The following is a 27,653-nucleotide window of genomic DNA, read 5'->3' on the forward strand; positions in this document are numbered from 1 at the left end:
GAAGGTGACAGTTGAGCAAAGACTTGAAGGGGCCCTCGGGTTAGCCCAGCCCATAACGGGAGAGCGGTTCGAAGCCGGAGCACGCCTGGAGGCTCCGATCCAAGCAAGGGGCAGCGTGGGTGGCACCAAGTGCTTCAAGGGGAGGACAGGAGACGGTGACATGAGCGAGGTGGGGGTCGGGAAACAGAGCCGGGGGGGGGGGGGACTTTTTCTCTGTGTGGAGCGAGGAGCCATCGCAGAGTTCTGAGCAGGGGAGTGACATGATGTCTCACATTTGGTAGAAATCACTCTGGCTGCCATGTGACTGGTCATAGTGACTCTGACCAGGGTAGGAGGAGCAAAGGTGACTAAAGTGGTCTGATTCTAGACATGTTGGGGAAGTCACACCAGTAGGATTTCCCGTGGGATGTGACTTGAGTGTGGGGTAGGAGAGAACAGGAGTCAAGGATTCAGTCCATGGCTTTGACCCGAGCTCTTGGAGGTTGGAGTTAACTTTGATTGAGAGGAGGGAAGATCAGGAGTTGAGTTTGACAGGTGCTAAGTTTGAGGAGTGTCCCAGACACCCACGTGGAAATACTGAGGGGGCAGCTGGCTGGATGGCCATCTGGGCTTCGGGCAGGAGCGCTACCAGGAAGATGTCCATTCGGGAGTCATCCACATATGCATGGGGATTTTAAAACCACAAGATTAAATAAAGTCTCCAAGGGTATCTATTTAGATAGAAAAGAGAAAAGGGTCAAGGACTGACCCCTGGGGGGGGGGGGTCCAATTTTAAAAGATGAGAAAAAGAGAGAAAACCAGCAAAGGGGACAGAGAAGAGGCAAGCAGCAAGGTAGGCAGAAAACTGGGTCAGTCCGACACCTTGGAAGCCCCGTGCAAGAAAGAGGAGCAAGAAAGAAGGAGAGATCCTGCGTGTCAACAGCCACGGAGGGATCACGTTAGCACAAGGACTGAGGGCCACCCTGGGTGACTCAAGTGGGTTAAGCATCGGCTTTCAGCCCAGATCGTGATCCCAGAGTCCTGGGATCGAGTCCCGCATCAGAGGGGAGGCTGCCTCTCCCTCCCTCTCTGCCTGCTGTTTCCCCTGCTTGTGCGCACCCACTCTCTCTGTGTGTCATATACATAAATAAAACTTTAACGCAAGGACTGAGAACCTGTGGGTTCGCATGCAGTCAGCAGCTTGGCCCGCGGAGAGCTGACTTGATGCAGTGGGTAGAACAAAAAGCTTGATGAGAGGAGGTTTAAGAAAAACGGGGAGACGACTTGGAGACAGTGACTACAGACAAATCTTGGAGGAGTTCGGCTCTAAAATAAACGTGACGGCAGCTGATTGAGGAAATAGAAGGAAAAGAAGGTGTGTGTGTGTGAGTGTGTGTGTGTGAGTGTGTGTGTGTATGTGAGTGTGTGTGTATGTGTGTTTCAGAATGGGAAAGATAATGTGTGCAAGTTAACGGAAAGGGTCCTGAAAAGGGAGAGGAAAACTTTCTGATGTAGGAGAGAGAACTGCTGGCCAACATTTCGAGTAGGCAAGAGGGAATGGAACTCAGATTGGCGCATAGGAAATTTACCTGCACTAAGACAGGGCTTTGGGCTCTGGTGAGTGGTAAAGGGCATCTGTGAATATTTTCTCCCTGTTGCCACACTTTCTCATGTACCTATTGAGCATCTATGAGACGTCTGACACTAGGCTGTTCATTAGGTCATTGTAGGTTCTGATAATAATTGACACGCCTTCCCCTCTCCAGAGCGCTCAGGAATGCTTAGAGGACGTACAGGGTTTCAGATGACAAGGGTAATGATGCCCATAGAAGCCTGAAGGATAAGCATCTCCCACAGCCCTCCCCGACTACAGGGGCCCTTCCTGGGGTCAAGAATTTGAAGCAGTTACCCTATTATCCATTACCGATAAAACCTCCTGCTAAAAATAGTCGTGCTAAAAATAAAAAGTCCCAGCCCTTATCTGAAGTTTGTCAGCTTAGCAGCCAACATCGACATCGACATATTTGGACACATCTGGACAGATACTTAGGTATTGGGAAACCTCGGAAACCCTGGCATCATTTGGCATTTGCGAAGGTTTTACTCCCTATCTAGGTATTTTGGTTTGGGGTAGACACAGCCAGGCAGTGTGAATCATCCACCTGAAATCAAGCCTCTGTCCACAAAGGGCTGATTCCATCCTCGTGGAAGCCCTTACTAGGGGAAGAACACAGCAATCGTGGAACGACGGGAAACAAGATGTCATCGTCATTTGACCTCGACATTACCTCTAAATAAACACTCCCTTCTGTTTAGGGTCAACTCTTTCACCAAATCTTCATTTTGGTTTCAATTCTCATTCTAGGCAACTCAACTATTTGGATTACTCCTGTTAACTCAAGAAGTTACATCTTCCCCTCATCTTCTTTCGAATGTTTGATAAACTCTTTTTTTTTTTTAAGATTTTATTTATTTACCTGACAGATAGACACCTCAAGTAGATAGAAAGGCAGTTGGAGAGAGAGAGAGAGAGAGAGAGAGGAGGAAGCAGGCACCCTGCCGAGAAGAGAGCCCGATGCGGGGCTCGATCCCAGGACTCTGGGACCATGACCCGAGCCTAAGGCAGAGGCTTTAACCCACTGAGCCACCCAGGCACCCCAAACGTTTGATGAATTCTTAAACGCATTAAAACCCTTCCACACTGCGGCCGATGGACACTATTCAGGGTCTTATCAGGCCTCATGGTTAAGTCAGCTTTGCCTTTATTGTCTTTGGATTATGTTACTGCAATTCATTTTGGGCTGTTGGATAAGATGCTGCAGCGTAACTGACTGGAAATGAAATCCAACGTACTGTTCAGCTTTCCAAAAAAACCCCATGATTCTCTGTAGTCAATTAGGTACTAAATTCAGCTTCCTGTATTTATTCAAGGTGTCATGATAAAAGATAGGCACATCTTTGATCTGTTTTTCTTTATGCCTTTAATAACACTTTGCGATCTGTTGTCCGTGTTTATACTTACTTATTATGTATGAAATGCCCTTCGAATCAAGGTAAAGTGAAATTCTCAGTAGCTGGTTTCAGATTCTTTGATACCTCTTCAACCCGCTGGTATATTAATAACTCAAGGATGTTTCAATGACTTTCTATACACGGTCTAACGTTCAGAGGCAGCTAGTCAATCCGCTGCCTTCTTACTCCTTCCTCTATGGTTCCTACAGTATCCTTTATATGATGTGAGTTTTGAGAGTTAAAAATTGGTGAGGACAGCAGCGCCTGGGTGGCTCAGTCAGTTAAGTGGCTAGTTCTTGGTTCTGGCTCAGATCAGGATCTCGGGGTTTGGGGATCAAGCTGTGCTGGGAGTGGAGCCTGTTCAGGATTCTTTCACTCCTTCTCTCTCTGACGCTCCCCATTCATGCTCCCTCTCTCTTTAAAAAAAAAAAAAAAAAAAAAAAAAACCCTAAATTTTAAAAAATCTGTGAGGCAGCTCAATGCCATAAGTATATCTTTGAATCCCAGAAATGTTTTATTTTTCATCATGCATGTGTAAAAGGAAGAGAGTAAAATTATAATCATTGGTGAGTATGTATAACTCATCTTAGATAGGGTAACTCTATTACTTGAATTAGGTAGGATGTTGCAACAAATAAACCCCAAATTCCTGTGACATAGCAAAACAGAACTTTATTTCTTGCTCGTGTAGCAGTTCAGTATAGCTGTCGGGTTCAACCAGTAGCTGTTCGTCCCTATGGTCATTCAAGGACCTGGACTCCCTCCAACTTGGGGGTTCAATAGCCCCTGTTAATTTGGAGTCCTCTGACCCTAGTACCAGATGGTGGAGGGGAGCATGAAAAATCCCCTTTCTTTCTTTCTTTCTTTTTTTTTTTTTAAGATTTCATTTATTTATTTGACAGACAGAGATCACATGTAGGCAGAGAGGCAGACAGAGAGAGAGAGGAGGAAGCAGGCTTCCTGACAAGCAGAAAGCCCGATGCAGGGCTCGATCCCAGGACCCTGGGATCATGATGTGAGCCAAAGGCAGAGGCTTTGGCTGAGCCACCCCCTTTCTTAAAAGTCCCAATTTAGAAGTGACATGCCACTCTGTTCACACCCCATTGGTGAGAATTAGCCATAGGTCCTGATCTGGATGCAAAGGAGGCTGGGAAATGTAGTTCCCTGTGGGGAGCTGTGTCCAGTTCCTAAGCTAAGGAAATGGGTAACAGGAGTGTTAGCCAGCCATCTGCCATGCTCGTGTAATGTAATTACATTAAAAAGTATATTCTGTAAAGACTCCTACTATTAACATTTGGAATGCAGTTAACAAATCCTATACATACTGTTCTATTAACCAGATTTTTTTCATTAACAATATATTGAATCATACATCAGTCATCATACATACGTCATACATCACGTATTTTAGATGTACTTCATTTGTGGGAACAGAACATGGTTACAGGAGCAGCCAAAGCATTTTCTGGTGTGTCTGTTTGGTAGCTAATATCACAAAGACAGAGACCAGCATGACCCTGTATAATGGGGGGGGGTGCGCTCAGGCTTTTGGGGTCAAGTGCTTATATTTGCTAGCTTGTAATGATGAGGAAGCGCTTTCCTTAATATGTAAAATGGGGCTAGGCACTTTGGTTTTTCTATCTGTCAAATGAGAACACTAACCTTTTTTGTTAGGTTTCTGTAAGGGTTAGCAAAATAATTTACATAAGGCACTCAAATACCAAAATGGATGATGACTACGTTTTTTAACTATGATAAATGACTTTGTAAGATGTGTAAGATTTTCACTGAGATACAGTTGACATAACAGTATATTACTTCTATTAGTTTCAGATGCCCAATGTGATGACTTGATATTTATATAAACTGTGAAATGATTACCCCAGTAATTCCACACCACACATAGTTACAATTCTTTTCCTTGCAATAAGAACTTCAATCATCTACTTTCATAGTGACTTCCAAATATAACACAGTATTATTCATTAGAGTCACCATGCTTATGTTACAGCCTGGGGACTTACAACCGGAAGTTTGTAGCTTTTTACCCCTTGACCTATTATACCCACCTTCCTGCCCCCCAACACCACCTCTGCCAACCACCGATCTGTTCGCTGTTTCTGTGATTTGTAGGTTTTATAAGAAAACTTTTATATTGTCAGCAATGTATGGCCTTGCGAGATGAGCCAGCAAGTAAAGCAAATTAGAGACGGTATATGCCTCGCCTGGGGACCCTGATGCTGATTCAGCAGTTTTCAAGAGAGACCATGAATCTGAATTTTTAGCAATTCCCCTAGGGTACTTCATACTGCCCTTGGGACCAAAATTGAGAAACGCTGATATACTGGCTCTGTCTAGACAGCCAAAAGGAGGCCAGCAAATTTCTAAGAGTAAAAAAGCAGAAAATAAGATAAATAAATGAATGATGGCAGAGTCATAAGAGAAGCAGGAGGTAAGAGGAACATTTAGAGCAGTAACGCAAGAGGCAATCTGAGTGAGACAAATTCTCGTCGTACGGGATCCTCCCAAGCATCGTAGACATTTTGCATTCCCATTCCCCACCTGCCAAATATCAATAGTATCTCCACAATTAATGTGATCCTGATAAACGCTCCACACTTTCCCAAATATCTATTATGGGAGCACACCCACCCGCGGCTGAGGACCACTGATCTAGTTCAAAAGTGTCCCCTTTTCAGATGAGGATGGTGAAGTGACTTGCTTATGGTCACACAGCCAATGGGAGGCGTGCTGGGAGTAAACTAAGTATTCTCCAGGTTGAGGGTTTCTTTCCACCCTGTGGCCATCTCAGTTTAAAATGCTTTTAGGGGTGCCTGGGTGGCTCAGTGGGTTAAAGCCTCTGCCTTCGGCTTGGGTGATGATCTCATGATCGCATCGGGCTCTCTGCTCAGCGGGGACCCTGCTCCCCCCCCCTGCCCCCTGCTTGTCTCTATGCCTACTTGTGATCTCTGTCAAACAAATAAATAAAATCTTTTTAAAAAATGCTTTTAACTACAAGTCAGAAAGTCCTATCTCATCTTGCTAAATTCACAGGGAAATAGATTAGCACACTTCCTGGAAAGTCTAGTGGTAAAACCCATTCAGGATTATCTGACTTCAATGGCTGTGATGCCATCTGCTTGTGGCTTAACCGCCTTTGCCTACCTCTGTGTCAGCTTCATCCTCAGCCTGTGACAAGAGCTGGCCAGTTCCCCTGGGCAAGAAGAAATAGACTCAATAGTCACAGAGGAGAGTCAATGACCCAAGCCCAAAGAGGGGGTCGATCAAGTGTAGCCTATCTGCTGGGTTTCATCCTGCCAAACAGAATATTGAACACACTCAAAGAGCAATGTCTAGAAACCAGAAAGTAATTAAAAATAACTGTATAAATAACTAACGAATAACTGTAATAATAACTAATGAATCCTTGAACAGCACATCAAAAACTAATGATGTACTATATGTTGGCTAATTGAACATAATAATAATGATACTAATACTAATACTAATAATAGTAATTGTAGTCACTAGTTGTATGATCAAAGGCCAGTACAGGAATCTGAGTCAGATACCAGAGCAACACTTCCTTATCGTCTCAGGGCTCCTCCTCGTATATATTTTTACACTGCTTCAGAATCTTGATGTTTCTCCCTTTCCTGGAAGCTTTATTCTCTTTTCTCTTGCCTCCCCTGTCTCCTGCTCTGTCACTCATACACAGTCTCTCGATGTCAAATGCCAAAGACCCAGAAATCAGCAAACCAAGACAGGATTCACCTCCAAGGTGGGGGTGGAGGAGAAGTTGAGCGGACAAAGACAAAATCATGCCATAACAGAAGACACCCTACCAACAGACACTGCTATCTGTAGATATTTGATGCTATTTCTCATACCATTCTCTCTCTCTCTCTTTCGAGTCCTTGACTCTTTGCTGATTTGCTCCAGGCTTAAAATCCTAGGCAGAAGAACCCCATTGGCTAAGCCTATTGCATATTCCCGTGTCCTAGGTGCTAAAGGGGAGAGGAAAGGGTATGTTTGAGCATGTGAACTATTATAATGGAAGACAGGTCCTACCTTGGCCAAGATTCATACAATAGGGAATTCCCCAAACAGGAAGGTAGTTCCGATGCTGGGCAGGCATCTGAACGTGGCAGTGGATGCATAGATGGATGGATGCATGGGTAGATGCGTGGATGGCTGCAAAGATGAATTTGGTGGTTCTGATGGGCCACGTACAGTTCCTCCCCTTTTCAATCCCCTGTTCTGTTCTCCTGAGGCTTCAAGGCACATTGGGACCTCCCCAGAGATTGGAGGAACATACTTTCACCTCCTTTTATGTATAAGTCAAAGAGAGAAGTTAAATTCGGGAAAGGATACTATTTATAACAGAGAGCCAGAAGTTGTCTATGCCTTTGTTAATCTAACATGTAGAATCATAGTAGTTATGTGTGTGAATAAATAGGCCCTCAGCTTCTCTACCAGGTCTCGTCTGTATCCTTTGATGAGTCGTGTCTGGCATCTTCAACCTTCTATGGCCTAAGGAAAGACATAAGCCAATATCACACCAAAAAAGCCTGAGCAAGTAGGGCATTTAGTACATTTAGGATAAGGCATATCCTTTAAGAAATGACAATTTTGCTCAAGATCCATATATCTGCAGTTTTGAGCCTATACTGAAATATTAGCCACCTTCGCTATGTAATTGCACTTAATCCTGACAACAGGTTAATATTCCCCTTCTGTTTAGGAGGAAGCTGGAGGGTATAGTTAGTTCTCTAGAGGGCACACAGCTAGTAAATAATAGAGCCAGGATTCCAAGCTGAGCCCATCCAGCTCCCTAACCTCCGCCTTGTCCAGTATAGCCAGCCGTCGGACTCACAGCCTAATTCCGTCCCACGCCAGCTGTACTAAAGCAAGTCCTTTCTTTGCCACTTTGATATACTCATCAGTAGTCAGTTAAACCGGTTTTTATGCAGACTTTCTTAATGGATATTAATGCTTCTGTTCTAGAACTAGCTTTCCCTCCAGAATCCCCAGGAACATTTCAAAGTCATGTTGAGCAATAACCAATTACATTTCCCTCAACAAATTTCTCACCTGGTCATAAAATTATGGATTAGGGTTGTTGCCTGCGTATGTTGGTGTTTCTGTGAGCCGTAGTGCAGGAAAACATCAAAGTTTTGTGGGTGACAAAGAATCACTTCTGATCTTCACTTCAAAGACAACCAAACAAAAAAAAAGTCTTCCCAGCAACAACTTTGAGGTTAACGTCAATCGGGTTTTTCTGCAACTTGTTGATACAAGTATGTGCATTATAATGAAGGAAGCGTGTTAGGAAACTATAAACCTCCTGTAAAATAGCCGTAAAAATACCTACAGGACACACACAATTTTTCCCTGATGTATTATAAGAGAATTTAGCAAATGGACACCTTTTGCCCCTTAGCCCTGATTCTCCCAAAACCAATATTAAATGGGTGTCAACAATGTTCCATCACAAAGGGACAGGGTGCTCTCTCTAACCCAGGAATCTAGGCACTTGACATCTTCTGTACTGTGGACAGTGTTCCTTCCCATCCTGCTCTTCTGAGTACGCATGCTGAGTTTCTCAAAGCCTTTGATCGGGGTCTGGGGCTTATTTGACATTCTCGATGCTACCTACACCTCTTCTGGAATAAGGCAACCTGAGGAAGGAAGCCTTGCTCCTGGCCCACTTCCCAGGCTGGTTGGATCCCTCCTGTTGGTGTCCCGCAGCGCCCAGGGCAACCCCGACCCCATGACTCCACGGCCTCATCTATGAGCTCTTAGGGAGCCAGGGCCCTGTTTGGATCATCTTTGTATCCCACACACATAGTCTGGCGCCCAAAACACAGTAAGTGGGTGTCCGGTGTTGTCCAATTAAGTACGGAGCACCCTTCACATGCACAGTTGAAAATGAGTGTCCTCAGGAGTCTAGGAAAGGTGAGAAAGAACAGTGGGGACCGGTCAGCCGGAACAAGGATGCGCAGCGGGACTATGTGATATGGAAAAGTCCAGGGAGGGGCGCCTGGGTGGCTCAGTGGGTTAAAGCTTCTGCCTTCGGCTCAGGTCATGGTCTCAGGGTCCTGGGATTGAGCCCCACGTCGGGCTCTCTGCTCAGTGGGGAGCCTGCTTCCTCCTCCTCTCTCTCTCTCTGCCTGCCTCTCTGCCTACTTGTGATCTCTGTCAAATAAATAAATAAAATCTTAAAAAAAAAGAAAAAGAAAAAGAAAAAGAAAAGTCCAGGGAGACAAAGGAAGTACACTTAACTAGAAAAGAGTGCATTAGACACAGCTAAAGGTGACAGATGATAATACATTATGGGGGCTGGGCTAGAGCTTCAGGCCCGGAGGGCTGACATTATTTTCCATGTAATCAGTGTCCAGATGGACTCTATTCTCTCTAACTCTTCCCACGCAGAAGGGTTTGCCTGGGATTTTATATCTACTGATGATGTGTTTATGTGAGGTCCAGGCTAATGTGACAGCCCCCTCATTTGTGGGGCAAATGCCGAACAGCTTCCTCAGCTCTGCACATCTACAGCCTCCATGATGTGTCAGCCCTAACAGGAGCTTGATAACACCCCCAGCCTAGAAAGATCATCGGCGAGCAATCTCCGATGCTATTGGAATTGGACTGAGTGCATTATGAGACACCTTAGAATGGTTTTTAAACATTTCCAATCAAAATACCCTGAATTTAATAACTCATTAGTCAAAAAACATGTGTAGAGTTTCACCGACATGGTAGCTATTATGCTAAGTCGAAGGATAATAATCACAGTCGTAATTAAAATAAGAGCAACCATGGTCAAATGTAAAAACCTTTCCCTTCCCATCCCTGGGCTTTCACAGCCACAGAAGAATGTGAGCAAGAGAAAAAGACAGGAAATGTTTCATTTCCAGTTTCATCTCAAATCCAGCGCAGATTAAAAGGGCACATTCTCCTCTGAGTTACTGAAATGAGGTGAGAGTTGATTGGGCAGAATTTTTACGACTAGAGCTTGTTTTCATTTCTTCTTTAAAATTCATGCCGGAGCCCAGATAAAAAACACCAGTATCCACACAGCCAAAAGCACAAAGCAAATAGACGGTTTCAGTTGCAGAAAACAGAATTCACACTAGCTCTCTGAAAGTCAGGCTCAGAGGCGTGGCGGTAGAGAGAGGCTGCCTCTCCCTGGCTCAGGTCCTTCTTCATCAATGAGAGTTGCAGCTCCTTTGTTCCTGGGGAATTGTGAGGAAGGGAGCAGAGACAGCCAGGCACGTTCTCCACCCTGAAATACCTCAACCTGGGATCTATAGGAGTGGGGCTCGAACTCTTCCCACAATCCAGCTCGGTATTTTGAAGTAATTGATTTCATTCCTTGTCACTCTGACCTACATTTTTCCTTCCTTTCTTTTTTCTCTCTTTCTTTCTTTCTTCCTTTTTTCTTTCTTTCTTTCTTTCTTTCGATTTTATTTATAGGCAGAGAGAGATTTTATTTGTAGGCAGAGAGGCAGGCAGAGAGGCGGGGGAAGCAGGCTCCCTGCTGAGCAGAGAGTCCGATGTGGGGCTCAATCCCAGGACCCCAAGATCATGGCCTGAGCCGAAGGCAGAGGCTTTAACCCACTGAGCCACCCAGGGGCCCCTACATTTTGTCTTTTAAAAGCAAGTAAATCACATGTGTGTCTGACCTCATGGCTGCAGTGTGAACTGACCCCTCCCACAGCGTGTAGACCAGTAATGGTCACTGAGGATGGATACAGGAATCTTCTGACCAGGTGGAGCTCTGCAAAATCCCCAAGGGTAGGAGTGTTTTCTTACTTGTACCATCAACCCCAGGCCCACCGTGTCAGTACTGACATGGACGGAAAAATCTCAGAGTGGTCAGCAATCACTCTCAAGTATATTATCACAAACGTCTCCACCGGTAAACTCATGTGGATAGCACATCCTGACATGCCAACTTACTTTTTAAAAAAAGTTTTAAATTTAAATTCAATTAATTAACATACAATGTATTGTTTGCCTCGGGAATACACATCTGTGATTCATCAGTCTTATATAAATCCCAGTGCTGATTACAACACATACCCTCCCCAATGTCCATCACTCAGTCACCCCATCCCTCCCTCCTTCTCCCCTCCAGCAGCCCTCAGTTTGTTTCCTATGACTAAGAGTCTCTTATGGTTTGTCTCCCTCTCTGGTTTTGTCTTGTTTCATTTTTTCCCTGATGCTGAGTGACATTGAGCATTTTTTCATTTCTTTGGCCATTTGGAGGTCTTCTTTGGAGGAATGTCTGTTATGTCTTCTGTCCATTTCTTGATTGGATTATTTGTTCCTTGGGTGTTACATTTGATAAGTTCTTTATAGATTTTGGAGACTAACTTTTATCTGGTAAGACATTTACAAATACCTCCCTCCATTCTGTCGGTTATCTTTTGGTTTTGTTGACTGTTTCCTTCACTGTGCAAAAGCTTTCTATCTTGATGAACTCCCAATAGTTTGTTTTTGCCTTTGTTTCCCTTGCCTTTGGAGACATATGTAGCAAAAATTTGCTATGGCTGAGGTCACAGAGGTTTCTGCCTGTGTTCTCCTCAAGGATTTTGATGGATTCCTGTTTTACATTTAGGTCTCTCATCCATTTTGAGTATATTTTGGGGGGATATAAGGAAATGGTACAGTTTCATTCTTCTGCATGTGGCTGTCCAATTTTCCCAACACCATTTGTTGAAGTGACTGTCTTCTTTCCATTGGGTATTCTTTGTCAAAAATTAGTTGACCATAGAGTTGAGGGTCCATTTCTGGCTCTCTTTTCTGTTCCATTGATTTATGTATCTTTTTTTGCTACCATATTGTCTTTTTTTTTTCTAATTTAATTTTATTTTTTCAGTGTTCCAAGATTCATTGTTTATGCACCACATCCTGTGCTCCATGCAATACATGTCCTTCTTAATACCCACCAGGCTCACCCAACCCCCCACCCTTCTCCCCTTTAAAACCCTCAGTTTGTTTCTCAGACTCCACAGTCTCTCATAGTTCGGCTCCTTCTCTGATTTCCCCCAATTTGCTTTTTCTTTCCTTCTCCCAATGTCCTCCATGTTATTCCTTATGCTCCACAAGTAAGTGAAACCATATGATAATTGGCTCTCTCTGTTTGACTTATTTCACTCAGCATAATCTTCTCCAGTCCTGTCCATGTTGATGCAAAAGTTGGGTATTCATCCTTTCTGATGGCTGAGTAATATTCCATTGTATATAAGGACCATATCTTCCTTACCCATTCATCTGTTTGAGGTCACCTTGGCTCTCTCTGCAGTTTGGTGATTGTGGACATTGTTGCTATGCACATTGAGGTACATATGATCCTTCTTTTCACTACATCGTATCTTTGGGTAAATACCCAGTAGTACAATTGCAGGGTCGTAGGGTAAATCTATTTTTAATTTTTTGAGGAATCTCCACACTGTTTTCCAAAGTGGCTGCACCAACTTGCATTCCCACCAACAGTGTGAGAGGGTTCCCCTTTCTCCACATCCTCTCCAACACTTCTTGTTTCCTGTCCTGTTAATTTTGGTTGTTATAACTGGTGAAAGGTGGTATCTCATTATGGTTTTGATTTGAATTTCCTTGATGGCTAATGATGATGAACATTTTTTCATGTCTGTTAGCCATTTGTTTGTCTTCTTCGGAGAAGTGTCTCTTCATGTCTTCTGCCCATTTTTTGACATAATTGTCTGTTTCTTGGATGTTGAGATTAAGGAGTTATTTATAGATCCTGGATATCAGCCCTTCCTCTACAGTATTATTTGCGAATATCTTCTCCCATTCCGTGGGTAGCCTCTTTGTTTTGATGATTTCCTTTGCTGTACAGAAGCTTTTGATCTTGATGAAGTCCCAAAAGTTCATTTTTGCTTTTGTTTCCTTTGCCTTTGGAGACGTGTCTTGAAAGAATTTGTTGTGCCCGAGTACCAGCTTTGTAACAGAGTTTGAAGTCTGGAATTGTGATGCCACCATCTTTGGTTTTCTTTTTCAATATTCCTTTGGTTATTTGGGGTCTTTTCTGATTCTTTTCCTTTTTTATTTTTAAAGACCTTATTTATTTATTTGTTAGAGAGAGAGAGAGAGAAGGAAGGTGTGTGCATGCAAGTGGGTACAAGCAGGGGAAGCAGCAGGCAGAGAAGCAGGCTCCCTGCCGAGCAAGGAACCCAATGTGAGACTTGATCCCAGGACCCTGGGATCATGACCTGAGTTGAAGGCAGACACTCAACTGACTAAGCCACCCAGACATCCCTCTTTTCTGGTTCCATACAAATTTTAAGACTGTTTGTTCCAGCTCTGTGAAAAAAGTTGCTGTTGTTTTGATAGGGATTGCATTGAATATATAGATTGCTTTAGGTAGCATAGATATTTTACCAGTATTTGTCCTTCCAATCCATGAGCATTGAACGTTTTTCCATTTCTTTGTGTCTTCCTCAAATTCTTTCATGAGTGTTCTATAGTTTTCTGACTACAAATCTTTAGCCTCTTTGCTTAGGTTTATCCTAGGGATCTTGTTTTTTTTTTTTTTTTTTTTTTTGAGTGCAATTGTAAATGGAATCGATGCCTTAATCTTTTCTTTTTTCTGTCTCATTGTTAGTGTATAGAAATGCAACTGATTTCTGTGCATTGATTTTATACCCTGCCACATTGCTGAATTCCTGTATGAGTTCTAGAAAATGTGGCATGGGGTCTTTTGGGTGTTCCCCATAGAGTATCATGCCATCTGCAAAGAGTGAGAGTTTGACTTCTTTGTTGATTTACATATCTTTTATTTCTTTTTGTTGTCTGATTGCTGAGGCTAGGACTTCTAGTACTATGTTTAACAACAGTGGTGATAGTGAACATCCCTGCTTTGTTCCTGATCTTATGGGGAAAGTACTTAGCTTTTCCCCAAAGAGAATGATTTTCACTGTGAGCTTTTTGAATATGGCTTTTATGATATTAAGGTATGTTATATCTATCCCTACACTGCGAAGAGTTTAATCAAGAAAGGATGCTGTACTTGTCAAGTGCTTTTTATGCATCTATTAAGAGAATTGTATGTTTCTTGTCCTTTCTTTTATTAATGTAATGTGTCACATTTACTGATTTGTGGATGTTGAACCATGCTTATAGCCCAGGAATAAATCCCACTTGGTTGTGGTGAAGAATCTTTTTAATGTACTGTTAGATCCTATTATCTAGTATCTTGGTGAGAATTTTGGCATCCGTGTTGATCAGGGATATTGGTCTGTAATTCTTTCTGGTGGGGTGTTTGTCTGGTTTGGGATCAAGGTAATACCAGCTTCATAGAATGAGTTTGGAAGTTTCCCTTCCACTTCTATTTTTTTAAACAACTTCAGAAGAATAGGTAATATTTCTTCTTTAATTGTTTGGTCAAATTCCCCTGGAAGCCTTCTAGCCCTGGACTCTTGTTTGTTGGGAGACTTCTGAGTACTGCTTCAATTTCTTTGCTGGTTATGGATCTCTTCAGGTTTTCTACTTCTTCCTGTTTGTTTTAGTAATTTTTTAAAAAAGATTTTATTTATATAATTGACATAGAGAGAAAACACAATTAAGGAGAATGGCAGAGGGAGAGGGAGAAGCAGGCCCCCCACCGAGCAATGAGTCTAATGTGGGGCTTAATCCCAGTACCCTGGGATCATGATCTGAGTTGAAGACAGATGCTTAACTAATTGAACCATCCAGGACCCCGGTTTTGGTAGTTTATACATCTCTAGGAATGCATCCATCTCTTCCAGATTGCCTAATTTGTTGGCATGTAGTTGCTCGTAAAATGCTCTTATAATTGTATTTCTACAATGTTGGTTGTGATATCTTCTCTTGAACTTATGATTTTCTTTATTTGGATCCTTTCTCTTTTCTTTCTGATAAATTTGACCAGGGGTTTATCAGTCTTATTAATTCTCTCAAAGAACCAGTTCCTAGTTTCATTGATCTGTTCTACTGTTCTTTTGGTTTCTTTCTCATTGAATTATGCTCTGTTCATTATTATTTCTCTTCTCCTGCTGGGTTTAGGCTCTATTTGCTATTCATTCTCCAGCTTCTTTAGGTATAAAGTTAGGTTGTGTATTTAAGACCTTCCTTGTTTCTTAAGAAAGGTTTGTATTGCTATATACTTCCCTCTTAGGACCACCTTTGCTGCATCCCAGAGGTTTTGAATAGTTGTGTTTTTGTTTTCTTCTGTTTCTGTGAACTTTTTAAATTTTTCTCTAATATCCTGGTTGACCATTCATTCTTTAGTAGGCTGCTTTTTAGCTTCCATGTATCTGAATTCTTTCCAAATTTACTCTTATGATTTAGTTCAACTTTCAAAGCACTCTGGTCTGAAAATATGCAAGGAATGATCCCAATCTTTTGGTACTGGTTGAGACCTTGTTTATGACCCAGAATGTGAGTCTATTCTGGAGAATGTTCCATGTGCACTATAGAAGAATGTGTATTCTATTGCTTTAGGATGGAATGTTCTTTTTTTTTTTTTTTTAAGATTTTATTATTTATTTATTTATTTATTTTGGAGATAAAGAGAGTGCAAGCTGGGGGTTGGGAGGCAGAGGGAGAAGCAAACATCCTGCTGAGCAGGGAGCCCAATGAGGGACTTGATCCCAGTACTCTGGGATCATGACTGGAGCTGAAGGCAGACACTTAACCAACTGAGTGACCAAAGTGCCCCTAGGATGAAATGTTTTTGATTATATCTGTGAAGTCCATCTGGTCCAACATGTCATTCAAAGCCCTTGTTTCCTTTGTTGATCTGCTGCTTAGGTCGTCTATCCACTGCAATGAGTGGGGTGTTAAAGTCTCCTACTATTATTGTATATTATCTTGTGTTTCTTTAATTTTGCTATGAATTAGTTTATATAAATGGCTGTCCTCATGCTAGGGGCATTAATATTTATAATTGTTAGATCTCCTTGTTGAATAGACCCTTATTTATGATATAGTGTCTTTTCTCATCTCTAGTTAGAGTCTTTGATTAAAAATCTAATTTGTCTCATATAAAGATTGCCACCCTAGTTTTTTGTTTTGTTTTGTTTTTGATGTCCATTGGCATGGTAAATGGTTTCCCACCCCCTCACTTTCAGTCTGGAGGTGTCCTTGGTTCTAAAATCATTCTCTTATAGACAGCATATCAATGGGTCTTGCTTTTTTATCCAATCTGATACCCTGCATCTTTTTTATTGGGGCATTTAGCCCATTTACATTCAGAGTAACTATTGAAAGATATGAAGTTAGTGTCATTGTATTACCTATAAAGTCACTGTTTCTGTATATTGTCTCTGTTCCTATTTGGTCTGTTACTTTTGAACTCTCTCTTTGCTTAGAGGATCCCCTTTAATATATTTTCCAGAGCTGGTTTAGTGATCACAAATTCTTTTGATTTCTGTTTGTCCTGGAAGGTTTTTATCTCTCCTATTTTGAATTACATCCTTTCAGGATAAAGTATTGTTGGCTACGTATTTTTCTCATTTAGCACCCTGAATACATCATGCCAGCCCTTTTTGGCTGGCCAGGTCTCTGTGCACAAGTCTTCTGCCAATCTAGTGTTTCTATCCTTGTAGGTTACAGACCTCTTGTTCTGAGCTGTTTTCAGGATTTTCTCTTTGTCTCTAAGGTCACTATTCTATGTCAGTGTGTTAACCTATTTTTATTTATTTTGAGGGGGGTTCTCTATGCCTCCTGGACTTGAATGCCTTTTTTCCTTTCCCAGATTAGAGAAGTTCCCAGCTAGAATTTGCTCCAATATACCTTCTGCCTCTCTCTCTCTCCTCTTATTCTGTGATCCCAATTAGTCTAATATTACTTTGCTTTATAGAATCACTTATCTCTTGAATTGTCCCCTTGTGATCCAATAATTCTTTATCTCTCTTTTTCTCAGCTTCTTTATTCTCCATCACTCGGTCTTCTATATCATTAATTCTCTCTCTGCATCATGTATCCCAGCAGTTATAACCTCCATTTTTTTTAATTGCATCTCACTAATAGCCTCTTTTATTTTGCCTTGATTTGATTTTAGTTTTTTTATTTCTCCAGAAAGGAATTCTCTAGTGTCTTCTATTTTTTTTCAAGCCCAGCTGATATCTTTATAATCATTATTCTGAACTCTAGTTCTGACATCTTACTTATATCCATACTGGTTATGTCCCTGGCAGTTAATAATCCTTTTTGTTCTCTTTTTTGAGGTGATTTTTTCCATCTTGTCATTGTATTCAGAGAAGGAAAGATGAACAAGAGAAAGAAATACTAAAATGGCAACAATGACCCCAGAACAATATACACAAAACAAATCAGAAGAGGTCCAAAACTGAAAAAAAGAAAAAAAAAAAGCTGAAGAAAAAGAGAGAGAATATAATCAGACAGGTGAGCAGAACAGATCAATACACTATATCCTGGGTATATTTTGGTCTGCTTGTTAGAAGAAACTACACCCAAAAATTGTAAAGAAAGAAAAGCTTTATACACACACGCGCGCGCGCGTGCGCACACACACATATATATTTATGTATTTACATGGAAAGGATAGAATGTAACTGTGAAGATGAAAATTTAAAAAGACTTTAATAATGAAAGAAAAAAGAATAATAAGAAAAAGAGAGACAAAGAGAGAATGTAATGAGACAGGTGAAGAGAACAGAGCAATGCACTAGATTCTGTGTGTATTTTGGTCTGTTTGTTAGAGGAAACTGCATCCCAAAATTGTAAAGAAAGGAAAACTTACATATATTCAAAAAATAAATTAAATACAATGAAAGGTACAATGTAAGTGTAAAAATGAAAATTAAAAAAATATATTTTTAAAAAAGAGTTGATAAAGTAAGAAACTGGTTAAAAAGGAAAGAGAAAAAAATTAAAATTGAAAAACTAAAGAACCATGAGGGGGAAAAACCCATGAATTCTATGTACTATCTTCCCCTAGCACTGAAGTTGTTCAGTTCTATGTGACCTGGTGAATTTGGTTGGATATTCTTGCTGATCTTCTGGGGGAGGAGACGGTTGCTCTGATTCTCATGTGTCTTTGCCCCAGGCAGAACTACAATGCCCTTGCCAGAGGCCAGGTTAATTAATCTGCTCTTGGGATTGTTCTCTATAGGTTTTGTTCCCTGAAGACTTTCCTCACAGCTTTAGAGGATGAGAAGGAAAAACGGAGGCCTCCCAATCTCTGGCCCCAGAGCTGAGTGCTCAGGGCCCCACTCCTCAGGGCCCCCTCAGGGAAAAGTGTCCATCACACCTGTCTCCCTGGTCTCCATCTGCACTCCGTGCCCACCCAGCCTGTGACCAAGCATTTGTATATCAGGCAAGCGACCCCATTTAGAGTCCCCAAAGCCACTCCTCAAGGGGAGGAAGGGGGGTTTCCCCAGTTCTTCTGCTTGCTGGGGCCCTGCTCAGAGAGTGGTCGTATATGGCAACCCTGAGCTGGGAGCCCACTCCCGAGCTCACTGATTTTAGTTGGCTTCCCAGCTCTGACGCCTGGGAGCTCTGCCACACTCAGGTACCCTGGAGGATCCTGAGACCACCCTGTCCCACCTAGGATTCTGCCCTACTTCACTACCAGAGCATCTTTCAGACATGTACATCCTCACCAGATCAGACTTCTACAAGGTCGGATTTTGCACTCCACTGCTATATCACTTTCTGGCTCTCTTGCAGAGCCTCCCTCCCCCCGCCCTTTATCTTCCCATATATCACCTGGGATTCATTTCTCTGCACCTCCTACCTTGCAGAAAGAGGTCACTTTTCTATTTGTAGAAGTGCAGCTATCCTTTTCTTAGGTCTGCAGTTGAGTCTGCAGGTGTTTAGAATGATTTAATAGCTGTCTAGCTGAATTCCTGGGACCAGAAAAACTAGGGTCCCCTACTCCTCCAACATCTTGAACCGACCCCTATCTTAATGAAAATAAAGAGTGTAACTTTGAAAAAACAAATAGACCTCCATTTACAAGATAACTCTTTTACTTCCTTTCTACTGTTTTGATTATCACTTGCAAGATTTATGTTATTCTCGTTTTGTTTAAATTTGGAAACTGGAATGTTGAGGAGCAGCTGATAAAGCACATATTCCAGATTTTAAAGTTTTAGCTTAGTATCAACTCTTCAGGACAAGAAAGAGCTAGCAGATTTTCATTTTTTGTGAAAATATGGCAATAAAAATGCATTTGTTACAAAACAGGTCAGGGTCATTTGCGGTGCTCATTAGTTCTGCCACTCCCGTGAAAAAGGCTAAAAGCACTGTCTACATTTTGCAAATGAAAAAAAAAGTTAACAGGTTTCATCTTGCCCTGGGTATAATAGCAAAGCCTGTGGTAGAGCCAGAAATAGAACCTGAACGCATTCATGTTCCTTTTTTGATATAGAACAGGACTCAGCTCAAGCAGCCTCATTAAAATTGTGCTGCAGAAGAAGCGGGTCTACCTCTTCACTCAATTTTCCTTAATAGAATTAAATGGCTCATTTAGGCTGTGCTTTCAACTGAATACCTTATGTTTATTCATTTAACTGACCCACCAAATATCATTCATACAGTAATTTCATAGACTACATTGGATGCTAAGCATAATAGGAGGCATGTAATCATTTTAAAGAATTCTTTTAAGAAAAAACAATATTTAAAATCTAATATAATCAACCAGTAAAAGACAGCAAGCACTGTTGCTTAGGGTCAGCTGGTCAACATGGGCCTTCGAATATGGCTGCCTTAATAGGATTCTGGATTTCAAAGGGTTCTAAATTAAATATTGTAATCACTGTGAAGGAAAAGCACCCTCAAAGTTGCAGAAATTGAGAATTCCGTGCTGCCATCCTGTGTCCACCATCTGGCCACTGCAGCTATGACTTCAGTTTCCTTCCCTAAGTTTGTACAAGTGCTGGGATGGAACTTGAGTCAGTGCTGCTACAGTGTTGCAATGTGCTTAGAAACCCTAATATGTCCACCAGCCAGCCATATGCCTGGACTGGGAGTAGAATAGTTCTCACAAAACTTTAGCAATACGTGGATCTTCAGGGGCAAAATGAGGAATTTCATCATGCCTACTGGACCCAGTGGGTAGCTGAAAAAATTAAATGAGATCATCTCCATAGAGCAATGTAAGCACAGAACAGGTAGTAACTGCTCAATAAAGGCGAACACTTTGTATCTTTAACACACTGGGCTGATACATGCCAGCCTTGCAAACAGCAACATTTTATTGGCATGCATTTATATACCATGTCATCAATAAGCATCACTTATGGGCATGTTTAACATGGTCTTCAAGGCCTGGCAAGGTCTGTCAATGACCAGCATCTCCAGCCACAACTCCCCCCCCCCACACACACACTGTAGTCTACTATATATCATGCCTTATCCTGTGTCTCTCTCCATGCCCTACCCATTGGTTTTTGTGCAAAAATCACAGCAACCTTCCTGCATTTCCATGAAAGCACGGAGCTCCTTCCTATAATACCCGCTCTGTACATGCATTCCCCTCTTCATGGAAATATACCCCAGGGTTTTCTCCTTCTCCCCATAAACTCGTGTTCAGTTTTCTGCTTCAACAGAAAGCTGAGTCTTTGATCTCCATTGTAACTCTTCTTAAGCATTAATTTTGCATTTTTGATGTGATTCTTGTATTCATGTCTGTTTTACCCACTAGACTGAAGTTTCCACCAGGGCAAGGTCCATGTTTGGGGCTTTTCCCCCCCTCACTATCTATATCCCTCCAGGTCTATCACAGTGTTTGGCATATGTTACTTTCTCAATACGTACAGGTTCTATAAACATATAAGGCTATGACTCCCAATGATTGAGCATTTCTCTTTCCACTTTATTTCATAATCCCTGTTCTTCTCACCTCTGACCTTAACTATAATATGAAGATACACATATTTTATTAGGTTTAAATAGCTTGGGAAAAATAAAATGTAAATTTCAGCTTAAAAAAGAGAATAAAAGAGATTTCAATGAAATAAACATAACGAGAAATGGGGCGGTGAGCCAACCCACGGAGCAGTATGACTAGTGGTTAAGCCATTACTACAGGCCCATTCCGGGGCTGGGAAGCTGAAGGGTTTGAAGACCCCCTTCCCATTGCCACCACAGTTAATCTTCTCCATAAGTTTCCTCTCACTAGTGACTTCTACTAGAATTGTGTGCTCCAGGGCAATGGGCCTTGTCCATCTTGGTTTCCTCTGCGTTATCAAATATGGACCAAAATAGGACCCTACCTGTGTGCAGGATGCCAACCAAGCATCACTCCTTAAAAAGCCTTTTATCCTATTTAGTCACTTCCACAGTGAAATATATTTCCAAAAGAGCCCACTGCCACCAGTTATGATTTCTGTTTGTTTCTTAGAGGCAGAGGATGACTATTCACAGGAATGACTTTTTGCGATCTTCAGTTTTTCAAGTTATAATAAATACTGACATTTTTCTCCTTAGCATGAGACATACTGGTTTACTTACGTCTTGATTTTTCTCCTCCACTAGACTGTCAGACTAAGGCCTCGGTTTCATCCACCCGAGGATTAGAAAGTCGCATGGCACATAGTAGGTACTCAAATGCGAACAGACCTGTGGCACGGGAAAGAACAGCTCGGGATTTTAGGAGGTGGAAGACCCAGAGCGGTGCCCCAGGTGCTGAGCGGGGGAGGTAACCGTGAAAGGCTCGCCAGTAGAGTCCCCGAGGACGGGACGTTGGCCTGAAAGAACCAGATCCAAGAGAGTCCTGAGGGACGCCATTATCCCGCTGGGCCCCTCAGGCTCCGAAAATGATGGCCTGCTCCACTGGACTCGTCTTCCCGCCAAAGCAGGAGCCAAAGGTCCCTGGCGCTGAGACCTTCGGGGCCAATGGCCGGTCCCGCCCCCTCCCACCCCTTCCCAAGGATTGGTTGCTCTCCCAGCCGCCCCGCCCCCTGCCTTCCCAACGATTGGCTGCTCTCCTCGACGCCCCGCCCCTGCCTTCCCAAGGACGGCTGCTCGCCCCGCCCCCTGACCCCGCCCCGCCCCCTTCCCGGGGATGGGCCACCCTCCCAAACCGCTTTGCAGCCCCGCGCAGCTGGCAGGGTCTTGGCGGGGTCGGTTGTCGCTAACCTTTTCGTCTCGCCTACTGGGGCGGTGAGTGTGGCTCAGCTCTCAGGTCCCCTGTGGCGGGGAGGTCGCCCGGCTGGGGCTGCGCTCGCCCCGCGTCCCCTCGAGCTTTGCCCGCCCCGAGCTCCGCTGCTCCCGGCGGCCAGAACGGAGGGGTAGAGCAGTCTCCTCCGAGGCCCGAGGGACGGGCGGCGCAGTCATTCCCGGGGCCACGCGAGGCACAGGCGAGCGCGGAGCCTCCCGCAGGCTTCCCCGCGCCCGAGGCCGCCGCCCTAACAACCTCGCGCTTTGCTCCCCCAGGGCGCCGCCGAGGCCACCTCGAAGCGGGTTCGGGGCCGGCCCGCCTGCGCCTGCGGGAGCCCGGCCCGACTCGGGGACCGGGACCGGAGAGTTCGTCGCCGACGTGTGCCGGGCTGCGTGGGCTGGGCTCTACGCGCAGGTAGGTCCGCGTCCTGGAGAGAAATGCCAGGACCCAGGCCCGGAGCACGTGGCCGGTGGCGACCGGGGTACCCACGTGTTCGGTTCAGTGGACCCCAGATTGGCCCTTCGGATTGGGGGAATGCGCGTTCCCGGGCTCCCCCAGCACAGCAGCTGCTTCCGGTGGGTTTTCGGACTCTTCAAGAAAGCGCTGAGATCCAGGGGATAGAGGAGAGGAGTGCAGGGATCCTAGAGAACCCTGTAGAAAACCCACCGGCCCTTCCCTGTGCCCTTTTAAGGCTGACGTAGTGCCTTAAGAGGCTAACACAGAAGGGTAAAGTAAGTCTCCATAAAACCCAGGGAAGAGATCGTAGACCTCCTCTTTGGATCCTGTCTGGAGTCACGGCTGAACCAGAGGGAAAATTTTCTTTCGGTTCAAGCACCCAGGTGATATTTTAACAGGGCTCGGAGCACAAGTGATGAAATCAAACTTAACCTTAGCATTGATGGTACATTCAGTGGAAGTGTTGGCATTTATCACGAAGGCAGGAACAACCTACTAGAATGACATAAAAACTATAGATTGAGAACGTCGGAAAGCCCTGGGTGACAAAGGTCATAAAGCCTCTGGAGACAGACTTCACCTGGTAGAAACACCAGATCCAGAATACTGAAAACTGACCCATTTTGAAATGCTTTTTTGGTCACCCCATGCCTGCTGACATGTATAAACTTTCCATTCCTGGACTGGGTGAGCATATGGGGCCTTGAGTGAACAATTGAGTAAGTAGACTAGTTACATACTGTTGGAGCATATCATCAACAGGTGAAAAAAAACATGGTCTTCACTTACTAACAAGCCTCGCCATACCTTTCTACCAGGAGATGGAGTATACACCAAAGTTTTTAGAAGAAAACTTGTATTATCAGCTCACTGGGACAGACTTTAGGAAATGCTGTTAACCATCTACGCTGTCATCAAAATTAAAATCTTCCAGGATTCCCATGAGACACACCCAAGCTAGCTCCAGATCATCATGCTGGTAACATTTAGAAGGCTATCCCTCTGAATGACCTCAAATTGAGGACTTCCAGAGCCTACTCAGACTCCAGAAGCAGATGACACTATGAAATAAGCAGCTTTGTCCAAGATCTTGAATCAAGAATGTTCTCTTCATTTATCTTCCCTTGAAGCCTTTCTCCCTGACCTGGAAAGTTCTCTGACCTAGAGATCTTTAGAAAACAAAAAACAAAAAACCCTTCCTCTTTTTTTATAGAAAGATTGGCTGGAGGTTGCTTGTCTTAAACTATTCTCCCTCTGTCCCTCCACTATGGGCTTCCTTTCAAACAGAGTCTTGCTTCAGCTAACCCTTGGTGCTTTTTCAATAATTCTAGCACAGCCCCATCACCCACTCCCACCACTCTTCCAAACCCCTTCACCTTAGCTAATTTATCTGATCGCTGGTTTTATCAACATCTGTATAATGCACAAGAACTGAACTAGTTTTTGTTCCTGCCCACGCAAGTACCTGGTGGAACCATTCTTTATAGTGGATGTATAAAAGGGAACCGTATCCATAAACAAGAGGATAAAATGACTCTACTTGGCATTAGGAAACTTAGAGGCTCAAGGCCTATCATATACTCAGATGAAGCTTTTGGAGGGAAATTTTCCTCTTTGTATTGAAAATAAAAATCACACTGGACCCTTCCTAGGTAACATACCAAAACAGTACTGTAATTAGACACGCTGGTTTGATTCCACAGATGGCACCTTCAGACCTACAGATGTTGTAAATGAGCCCAGGACTGATTATTATGATGCAAATGTTTGCCTGGCCACTGGACAATATTCCTAGTTTGCAGGCCACACATGTGAGACATGGAATAGCTTGGCTTTTCCCTTGGTTGCTCTGCCCAATACCCAAGACTATATATGGGTGGCCCCAAATTCTGGAATGACCTGTTAGGTAAAGACATCCATCTCTACGGCTGCTAAAACCAAACCTAAGATCTTTTATACCAGATATTTGCAATCTCTTTTGCTCCTACAGGCTGAGAGAGGAACATGTAAGTGGACATGTGCATATGCCTACATAAGTAATGACGAAGGCCATGCTGGGCACCACATGCCAGCCCGGTGGGTCACATGTTCACTCTGACCTTGTCCATGGACAACAACCCTGGTGTTGTTATCTTAGGTGGTAATGAGGTATATAAGGAATTCCCACCTAAATGGTCAGGCCATGTGGACTTGGCCATCTGGCGCCTTCCGTCACCTGGTACCCTATTGTAAGTCCTAGCCAAATCACACACGCAGTCACCTTAATAAAGTAGCACCACGTAGATCACCCAACCAGACCTCATAGACAGTCCACCCATTTTTCACAACACCAATTCAATAAGGACCCTTTCTCCAAGTTTGGGAACTTCCTGTCTAGAAGAAACAATCCTAAACATTTCCAAAGTCACACAACAAGAACTCACTGCCACAGTGTAGCCCTTGGAAGCGCACCCACCAGGAGCTAGCAGTTTGCTCTCTGCACTCCAGAATCACCATCTGGATCTACCAGCTGCTCAACAAGAAGCACGTACGATCACTGGCAAACGATGCTGCCCCTCGTGAGCATAACTCAGAAGAAGTCCCGTTTCATCTGAAGCACGTGAAGGAACATGTCAACAGTCTACATCCAACAAGCAAATTATGATTTAATTGGACTGATATTTTCTCAGGCGTGAGAAACGGTTCAGTGGCCCTTGGAGCCATGTGTTTGGATTTGTGCTTTGCTTTTTTATTCTTGCCCTGATCTGTGTTTTTGCTCATGGATCTCTTACTTTCCAAGTTCCAGCCTAAGCCTCCTCTTCACGGCAGTCCACTGGGCTGCTTGCTCATGTCAGGTTTCAAACAAGGAACTGGGGGGGGGGGGGCGCTTGGTGGCGTTAGTCCCACCAGGAGGGCATAAAGACCACTTTAAACCGAGAACATCTGAATAAACAGCAGCTGTGGAAAGAGGCCTACTTTAAACTTCTCTTTGATGAGTAAAGCAGGCCTTCCTGAGAATTCAGCTGTCTTAAGCCCCTCTCTGGGGGGGGCTTTTGTAAAGGAGGAGCCTGACTTGGTATCAGGACACCTGAAGAACTGTGTAAATAAGTCCTATGTGCTCCTTCCCTACTTTGCAACTGATACCCTGTCCACTATCCCATTAAGCTGGTAGATAAAAGCTTATGCCTGACTGTTCCGACAGCTGCCCTGGATGGCCTACTCCCACATACCCATATAATAAACTTGCCTCCTATTATTCTGTACACTCACAGGTCTCTAGCCACTTGGATCTAAAATCTGGTATGTTTAAGAACTGAAGGCTCTCTTTACTTCCCTGCAGGAGAAAGCTATAAACTGTTGACGCTGGAAGGGTTTGGTGTGCTCTCCTGATCTGTGTACATTTAACCTCCAGTCTCACAGGGAAGTGTATCTGGTGTGAGGGGTAGCCTTCTGGTCTCCCGTGGGCAGCCCCAGGGAGGAGGATTTTAGGGACAAGGCAGCATTTCATTGTATTGAACACATCATCTACCCCAGCCCATGGTGAAGTCCTTCCATTTTTCTGTTGAATCCTCCCCCACTTGGCAGGTGAATAAACTCAAAGGGTATCATTACCAAAAATAAGAGCAAGATGCAGAACAGGGTGTCTGGTGTGCTGCCTTTCATAAAGCAGCAGAAATAACATGTATATGTCTCCATATGTGTAGTTTCTCAGTTTTGCAAGTAGACCGCTCAGGAAGGATAGATGAGCCAGAAGCTAATGGAAGGGATTATATTAAGGGGCACAGGCAGTGAGAGTCCCACCTCTTTTTTAAAAGTTGAATATAAACAGCCTGATGAACATTTTCACAAACTGACAACCTAGAGAAAATTGTTCTCTGAAGTCATGCAAAAATAATGCAAAAATAATCCAGTAATTTGGGGTACATCCTTAGAGGTAGGATTATTGCTCATAGTAATGTCAAAAGATTGAAGGAACAGACTAGTCCAGTGGTACAGAGCATAATAAAACCTGGGTGGTTTTATTATGCACAGAATATAACCCATATTATGGGCAGAAGTCCTAACCACTTGCTTTTCTGTGTATGTTTAAAAAAAATGCAGCTGAACTCTTGGCATTGAAACCGGAGACACCGTTAAAGTAAGCACATAGCTTTCGGTGTCAAGCATAGTATGTGGATAGTATGGTAGATGATGCATGTAGGATGCTATATTAGAGGGGCAGAAGTGCAAAACCATTGAGGGAAAGTGTTAGGAAATGAAATCTAGATTCATAATCACGTCCATTTTCTTCCATAAAATGGATATAAACAGGAAAGGGTGGGTCGAGCCAATACTGCTTACCCCTCTTTTTTGGCTGTAAAAATGAGTTTTGTTTATTTCATTTTAGGAGAAGGCTGATGGCCACAGACCCTTGGATTCAGTGCTCCTGGTCACTGCTAAGGAGGTTTAAGACAAAACTAGATTATCTGTTGTGTGCTTGTTGTCTGTTCCCTGCTAGACTTTAAGCTCCACAAAGACAGGTGTGTTTGTTGAATCACAGTGAAGAGGGTTGCGGTAAAGATGAACGAATGCAGGTCAAGCCCTCACAGTTGACCATGGGCATTTCTTAGCTCCATGTAAGTGGGGGTGCACATATAGCTAATGTGAACCTCTGGCAGATTTGAACTTTTGCATTAACTCTTGTCAGATTTAAATTTGAAAACTTTTGAATAAAGATGATTACTAGACTTGGGAGTTCTTGTCCTGGCTTGCTTTGTTTCCTTTCAAGTATTCAGGTATATCAGAAACCTCACAAATACTACACACTTGTATTTATTGAGCCCATTAATTCCACAGTGTTGAGTAGGAATAAAGTTATGAGGAAAACTGAAATAAAAGTGCAGTTGTTGGAGTGTTAGGAGATGTCATTGGGCAGATGAAATCTTATCAAACAGCAGGAGTGGTTTTGAAATATGTTAAACCCTACAATATTGGGTTAAAGGATAAGAAGGTTTTCTGCCTCCATATGTAAAGTTTGTAGGGGATGGAAAGTCCTGGAAAAATAGTTTCAAGCTACTAATGATAGACACAAAGACATTTTTTATATTTGAAACTTATCAGAAAA

At 43.2% G+C, this 27,653-nt stretch overlaps 1 non-coding gene across 1 annotated transcript; it reads left to right on the top strand.

Moving 5' to 3' along the window:
• Window positions 1-22,792: 22,792 nt before the first annotated feature.
• Window positions 22,793-22,914, top strand: LOC131823043 (small nucleolar RNA SNORA26). The gene has a single exon (XR_009350490.1). It is a non-coding gene; the product is annotated as a small nucleolar RNA SNORA26 (small nucleolar RNA).
• Window positions 22,915-27,653: the final 4,739 nt, after the last annotated feature.

This window comes from Mustela lutreola, chromosome 1 (genome assembly GCF_030435805.1).
Source record: "Mustela lutreola isolate mMusLut2 chromosome 1, mMusLut2.pri, whole genome shotgun sequence".
NCBI lineage: Eukaryota > Metazoa > Chordata > Mammalia > Carnivora > Mustelidae > Mustela > Mustela lutreola.